Raw genomic sequence first — 8455 nt, forward strand, 5'->3', positions numbered from 1 at the left:
CTGACTCGTAATAAAAGTGGTGGTGGATATGTCACAGTGAAGTGGGTGACATGACTCCTAATCTTACAGCTCATCGAGCGCCAGAGTGAGGCTTGATGATTTTATTCGTGTAGTGGAAGTGTATATGATACAAGTGACCAATTCCAGGATCGCACGGGACTGACTGGGACTCCTCTAGGCGTCGGACTCGCTATCGTACTCTTCATCCATAAGATCGCCTTCGTCAACATCTGGCCAAATCAACAAGCCAGGTGAGTACTTTGAATGTACTCGCAAGACAGCTTGGACATAAGATATAACAAATACAAGCATGATGCACATGAGCAGATTAGTAGTGCACACTCAGATAATAAATTTGCACTGCATGTAAAATGAAAAGGAAGTCGGGCGGTAGTCCTCTCGAAATCCCAATAAAATAGCTGAAGACCGATCGGGCGTCTGAAGCGACGCCTCGAAAGGTAAAAATAAATTAACATGCTGCAGTCGGGCGTCAGTGCGACACCACATAAAGGGCTTATATTGAAAGTAAAAGACAGAACGTGCCTCAGTCGGACGTCTAGGCGACATCTCAAAAAGGGCTTATAATGAAAGTAAATAACAAGGATGCCACAGTCGGACGTCTGAGCGACATCTCATAAAGGGCTTTTATCGAAAGTAAATAACAAGAATGCCACAGTCGGACGTCTGAGTGACATCACATAAAGGGCTTATATCGAAAGTAAATAACAAGATCGCCACAGTCGGACGTCTGAGCGACATCACATAAAGGGCTTATATCGAAAGTAAATACAAGAGTGCCACAGTCGGACGTCTGAGCGACATCTCATAAAGGGCTTATATCAAAAAGTAAATCACAATAGTGCCACAGTCGGACGTCTAAGCGACATCACATAAAGGGCTTACATTTCATCATTCGAATTCAAGTAGTTCATGAATTTAAATCATTACAAGGAAATACTTAGCACATAAAAATAAACCGGTTAGTCCATTCACAGGAATAACATTCAGCCGGGTTTAACACTCATGTTTATTTACCGGAGATTGTCACTGAGACTGACACTGAGACGGACGTTGGGACTGACACTGACACTGACATAGATAAGTTGATCACAGTCCTTGACCATAGATATGGTTACTCGAATGGTTTTGACTGCAGAATTTGTACTCTTTAACCACAGCCAACGGATTCAGTAGTCACAAAGGACTAGTTCCGTTTACGGTATTTCAGGAGAAACACATCTAACCAGTACACACCCATTCCACATCCCGTTGCTAGGGATCACCCTAGACAACATTCAAGAAAAACTTTAAGACGGGGAGACCACAACCTCGAATAGCATGGGATCAAATTTATATCGCGCGCTCTAAGGGGTGCCCTCCTCTCGGTCCCAACTGGAAACACCCATGCCCCCTGACCGGATGACAGGCTTTAATCCAGGGCCATGGAACCCTCATCACGGCCCCTCTATTTGGTGTGTACGAGGAAAGAGGTTTGCAACCGACTAGACCGCATTCTTTGCAGAAGACATGTGGTAGCACGAAAAGGAGACGAACGGGAACATGACTTGATCCACGTTAAAACTGGAGTTAAACGGTTGGCATAAGACGGGCATGCTTAAACAATACCAGCTTGCAACCTATCATGCCACCACATGATCAGGTTATCTCACAATCATATAAACTCATCGAATTTCGAAGCTCACTTGTAGCTTGCTTTGCATGCAATATAACATTCACTAATGCTTATATGAACATGCCATGAGAAAAACTTCTCAAGTAAACATGCAAGACACTCATCATATCAAAGGTTCAAACATGCTTGCCTAGTTCGGAGTAGTCGGAGTCTAGCTCGGCGAAGTTTGCGGTTCCGTCACCTCCTCCGGTATCTACGGTATAAAGAAATCGCATACTAACGTAAATACCGTGTGTGCATAAAACTTGTTCCAAATATTTTTCAGATAAATATGATAAAAAACTAGACAGAAAAATAAAGATGACAGAAAAAGAATCAATCAAAATCATCTTCTGTTTAAAAGTTATTAAGGTTTTAGACCAGGGACTCATCTGTAATGAAACAAAAAGTTTCCAGGGGTTAGTTTTTAAAAAAGACAGAAAACGTCTCAGTTAGAAAACGTATTTTGCCCGAAGGCGTTTTCGGAAAACGGTTCGAAAAGGAGAAAAAACTGACGAGGGGGTCCCACCCGTCAGGTTTGAATTTCAAAACAGAGCACACCGGCGCCCGAGGGCTGCGGTGGTCGCCGGCGTCGATCCACAGTGAGGTAGGGGGAGTGGATGGTACCTACGGACTCACGGTGCTCTCCCGCGTCTGTGGGTGGTGGAGTTGGTCATCGGCGAGCACCACGTCGACGGCGGCCTTCACTCCAGCGGACGGCGGTTCGGGCGAGGATGGTTCTCTCCGAAGGGAGCTGCAACCTTCAAATTGAGGCACAGGTTAGGCTGGGTAGTGGACCATGAGGTTGCTGACCCGGTTTGGGAGGCGGAGGTTCTCTCACCAGAGAGGATCTTGCGGGAGCCCGAAGCGGATCGGGGCGGCCGGAGTCGGGGAAGAAGACCTCCTCGAGGCCCTCCTAGTGGCTGGGCGTGGTTCTGGTGAGGTGGAGGGGTGATGCCTGGTCGAAGGAGAGCTCGGGCGCTATTTATAGCCGGCCCGAGGCGGTTGCCGAGAACTGGATAACTCTGGTGAGTGATTACGGTGAGGCAATGGTCAGGCAGGTGGTTTAGGTGGCTAGGCGGCTGCGGATTGGTCCACTGGTTCCATCCCGGGGCTAAACTTGGCATGCCTTGGGTGATACTCCAAGTTCTCGACGGAACGGCCTCGCGGGCACGTTGGCGGCAGGGAGCGCGCCCTGTGCTTCTCAGGCCATGGCGATGGTGCTGCAGCACGCACAGGCAAGCGGACAGCCATGCGGAGGCTTCTGGTGGCTTGGGCGATGCTCGACGGCACCGACAGGCAGGGCTGGCCCCTGCTGGCCGCCACGGGTGGTTCTGCCACCGCAGAAGACGCCGGCGTTGGCGAGACACGTCGCCACCAACGCTTGCGCCAGTCCAAATGACCGTGCGGCACACTGGATAAGAAGGAGGAGCAGGGAGCAAGAGGCCAGCGTGAGCACTAGTGAGATTAACGCGGCGGTGCTGAAGTAACGACACTGACCACGGACTAAATCACTAAACTTCTGAACTTTCTGAATTTTGACAGAAACAGTGCACACCAGGTGTTCGATGAAATGTTTTTGGCATGTGGAAAATTTTTCTGGAGTTGATCCTTGGTGAGGTGACCTCTCAATGCATCTAGGGGCTGCCTGATTTATCTCGGATTTTTAGGAGAAGGAAAACTATGGATTTCACCAAAAATGGCAAATCTGGTCCAAACTTGCAGCGAGCAAATTTTGAAAAATTTGAACTGTGGACAAGTGGATCTTGATGGATCTAGGTTGAGGATACTAAGGACTAGCCAGGGGAGTTTATTTGGGACCAAAACTCAAAGGGGTTCTTGTGGTTCCTTTGTAAATCACCAAGGTCCAAAATAAATGACAAAAATTGTTTTGAGGATAAAATAAATAGAATAAAAATCAAAAATGGTTTGAAACTTGCTGGAATAGGATATTTGACTTGGCCCAAAGTGGGGGGTGGGTTTTGGAAGAAAATTTTCAACCTAGGTCATGGCAAGAGAAAAAATTTGAATGGGGAAGAATCAATCCATAAGTCATAGGGATATTTTATTTTTTAAAATAAAAGAAATATTAAGAGAACCCTAGATTCTCTGTGTTGACTCAACACATGTTGAAAAACCCTCAAGACCAAAATCAATATTGAGAAGGACTCATAAAAAAAATATTTGTCATAAAAAGGATTTGAGAAGAAGAGTCCTTCAAAAAAATTCAAATAACCTCCTTTAAATCAAATAAAGATTTTAAAAACCAAAGAAAATATTTGGAGTGTTACAACACCTACCCCCTTAGCAAAAATCTCGTCCCCGAGATTTCAGCTGATCCTCAAAGAGGTGTGGGTACTCTGTCTGAAGAAAATCCTCTCTTTCCCATGTTGCTTCGTCCTCGGTGTGATTGCTCACTGAACTTTGAAAAACTTAATTGTTTTCTGACGGGTTCTCCTTTCAGACTCCTCCAATATTTTTATTATACGTTCCCTGTAGGTGAGGTATGGTTGCACGTCAATGTCCTCATGAGATACATGCTTCTCTGGGTTTCTTACACATTTCCTCAACTGTGAGACGTGGAACACGTCGTGGACGTCTGACAGCTCTTCAGGTAGGTCTAGCTGGTAGGCTAGTGTGCCTCTTCGCGCAACTACACAGAAGGGTCCGATAAATCTTGGTGCTAACTTTCCTTTAACTTTGAACCATTGTAGGCCCCTCATAGGCGATACTCGTAGGTACACATATTCACCGGGTTCAAAGCTGACTTCCCGATGTTTTCGATCATAATAACTCTTTTGTCGGCTTTGAGCTGTCTTGAGTCGGTCCCTGATTAGCCTAACTTTCTCCTCAGCTTCCTTGAGCATGTCTAGGCCGAAGATACGACTGTCTCCTGTTTCTGACCAATTTAAAGGAGTACGACATCTCCGCCCGTACAAGGCTTCAAAAGGTCCCATTTGTAGGCTAGCTTGGTAACTGTTGTTGTATGCGAACTCGGTATATGGCAAGCTTTCTTCCCAACTGGTTTCATAGGTGAGAACACATGCTCTCAGCATGTCCTCTAGAATTTGATTCACGCGTTCAGTTTGCCCATCAGTCTGGGGGTGGTATGCTATACTGAATACTAGTTGAGTTCCTAGGGCTTGTTGTAATTGATCCCAAAATCTAGAGACGAATTGAGTGCCTCTGTCGGATATTATAGTCTTTGGGATTCCATGTAGACAAACTATACGGGAGAGATAAAGTTTGGCAAGCTTCTGAATGGTGTGGGTCGTCTTTACTGGAATGAAATGTGCCACCTTAGTTAATCTATCTGTGATGACCCATATGGCATCATTTCCGTATCGTGACCGAGGTAGTCCGACAATAAAATCCATTCCAATTTCATCCCATTTCCACTCAGGTATCTAGTTCGGCTGTAATAGTCCTACTGGTTTTTGGTGCTCGGCTTTAATGCGCTGACATGAATCACAACATGCAATGGATGTGGCTTTATCCCTTTTCATACCGTGCCACCAAAAAATTTCCTGAATGTCCTTGTACATTTTGGTCCCTCCAGGATGGATTGAATATGGAGCGGTGTGGCCTTCGGCTAGAATTTTCTGCTTGAGGTCTTCTATATTTGGTACGCAAAGTCTGTCTTTGTACCATAATATTCCCTTATCGTCTATGACGAATTCTGAGGCCTTGCCCAAACTCACTTTTTTTATGCCTTCGATGCTGGGGTGTCCATGCTGAACCTCCTTTATCTGTTCCATTAGGGTAGGCTGTATTTCCAAATTTGACACATTGCCCTCAGTGACCATCACCAAGTTGAGTTTGGCGAACTCCTGCTGAAATTCAGGTCTCAAGTTTGGTAGACTGTCGTTGCTCGAGCTGGGGTTCCGACTAAGAGCATCTTCCACTACATTCGCCTTTCCTGGATGGTAGTGAATGCCAACATCATAATCTTTCACTAATTCCAACCAGCGCCATTCACGTAAATTGAGTTCTGGTTGTGTGAAAATATATTTGAGGCTTTTATGGTCCGTATATATTTCACAACGATTTCCAAGCAAAAAGTGCCTCCACTCCTTGAGTGCATGAATGACTGCTGCCAACTCCAATTCATGAGTAGGATAATTTTCTTCATGCTTCCGTAGTTGCCTGGAAGCGTATGCAACTACTTTGCCTTCTTGCATTAATACGCATCCGAGGCCCTTCCGGGATGCGTCACAATACACTTCAAAACTTTTGTGTATGTCTGGCACAACCAATACTGGTGATGTTGTTAATTTCCTTTTCAGTTCTTGGAAACTTTTCTCACAAGCTTCAGTCCATACAAATTTCTTATCCTTCTTGAGTAACTGTGTCATTGGTTTTGCTATGGTGGAGAACCCTTCAATAAACCTTCGGTAATATCCTGCCATTCCCAAGAAACTTCGCACATCTGTTACGTTGGCTGGTGGTTTCCAGCGAAGTACGGCCTTGACTTTTTCTGGGTCTACGGCAACACCTTCTTGGGTCAACACATGGCCTAGAAAACCAACCTGTCTTAACCAAAATTCACATTTGCTAAACTTGGCGTATAATTGATGTTTCCTTAATTCTCCCAGTACAATCCTGAGATGTTCAACATGTTCTTCTGGTGTCTTGGAGTATAACAGAATATCATCAATGAACACCACCACAAATTTGTCCATAAATTTCATAAACACTTTGTTCATGAGGTGGACAAAATATGCGGGGGCGTTTGTCAGTCCAAACGGCATTACTGTAAATTCATATAGTCCGTATCTGGAGGTGAATGTTATCTTAGGGATATCTTCAGTCCGTACTTTTAACTGATGATACCCCGACCTTAAGTTGATTTTTGAGAAAACCTTGGCTTGTGCGAGCTGGTCAAATAAATCATTTATCCGTGGCATCGGGTATTTGTTTTTGATGGTGACCATGTTGAGTGCTCGATAGTCTATACATAATCTCAGTGTCCCATCCTTTTTCTTTGCAAATAATACTGGTGAACCCCAAGGTGAGGAGCTGGCTCGTATAAATCCTTTGTCCAGTAATTATTTTATTTGCTTCTTTAATTCCACCAACTCGGAGGGTGCCATTCTATAGGGCTTCTTGTAAATGGGGGTGGTTCTAGGTGCTAGTTCAATGCTGAATTCTATTTCCCGGTCTGGTGGCATGCCTGGTAGTTCTTCGGGAAATACGTCAGGGAACTCACACACCACTGGAACTTTTCTTAATTCTGAAATGTCCACCTTGTTCAACTTTGGTTGCCGTGATATCGGTCTTTCTTCAGCTGCAATTTGTATCGTCTTCCCATGATGATGGGTCAGAATTACAGTCCGACTGAAGCAGTCGATAAATCCCTTGTTGGTGGTTAACCAGTCCATCCCTAGGATAACATCTAGTCCTGTATTTTCCAATACAATGAGGTTTTCCTGAAACTTTAGTCCCTCAAACTCAATAACCACACCTTGGCAATAACTCTGAGTGATTTGCTTAATCCCAGGGGACTTGATGATCATGGATTTTTTCAAGGGAAGCATCGAAAAATCATTTTGCAAAGCAAATTTCTTTGAAATGAGCGAGTGAGAAGCTCCAGAATCAAACAAAACTGTGGCAGGTATTGTGTTGACAAGAAACGTACCGAGTACGATATCCGGGGCATTCTGTGCTTTCTCCTTGGTCACATGGTTTATGTGAACCTTCTTGTGATTGTTATTGGGGTTGAAGTTGTTTTGCTTGGGTGTTGAACTATTTCCATTGTTGTTCGGCTTGGGGGCTGAGTTTCTTGGCTTTGGGCACTATTTGGCGTAGTGTCCTTCCTCTCCAAAAGCGTAGCAAGTAACATCTGGGTGATATGTAAAATCCTTGTCCCTTGCATGAAAATTTTTGTTTGGGTGCGGAACATTGGTCGTGGACTTGTTTGCTCCATTCTTCTGAAAATCAGTCTTGTTCCGGTTGTTGCGAGCATGAGTAGTCTTGTCTCTTTTGCGCTTGCGAAAATCCTCCAAGCTGCGGCACTCATTTTACAATGTAATGGCTTTGTCCACAAGTGTTTTGAAGTCCGGAAAGGTGTGTACGACCAGCTGGCATTTAAGTGCTGGTGCCAGACCGTCCAGAAATTTTTCCATATTTTTATTTTCAGTCATGTGCTCTTCGTTGGCATAACGAGATAACTGAGTAAACTGACTATTTTACTCAGTCACTGTCATGCTTCTCTGCTTGAGGTCATCAAATTCCCTTTTCTTGATCTTCATAATGCTTCTGGGAATGTGCGCCCCATGAAAACCTTCTTTAAATTCTTCCCAGGTTATGTTATTTTCATTGGGGTGCATGTGTAGGAAATTCTCCCACCATGATGCAGCTGCTCCAGTGAGGTAGTGAGGTGCATAAAGTACCTTCTCACGATCCGAACATTGTGCAATAATTAATTTCCTTTCAATGTCTCGAAGCCAATCATCGGCCTCAAGCGGTCTATCAGTGTGAGAGAATGCTGGGGGACGTGTCTTTCGTAGTTCAAACAATTTGGAATGCTGCTGATATGGTTCACGGTGATTTCCCATATTGATCACATGGTTCATCATTTCTTGATGCTGCTGCTGGCTTTGCTCATAAAGGCGGCATACTTGAGAAAATGTTGCTTCACTGCCTTGCTGACTTGACTGCCCCTGTGTGAAATTGTTACTTGTCTGGGTACCATAATTTTCTTCCGGCGGACTTGGCATGGAACGAGTCCAGGGACGAGGCATTTTCCACTATGGGGTATTTTTGCAAAACTCATGAGAAAAA

The sequence above is a fragment of the Triticum dicoccoides genome, chromosome 5B, assembly GCF_002162155.2.
Source record: "Triticum dicoccoides isolate Atlit2015 ecotype Zavitan chromosome 5B, WEW_v2.0, whole genome shotgun sequence".
Classification (NCBI taxonomy): domain Eukaryota; kingdom Viridiplantae; phylum Streptophyta; class Magnoliopsida; order Poales; family Poaceae; genus Triticum; species Triticum dicoccoides.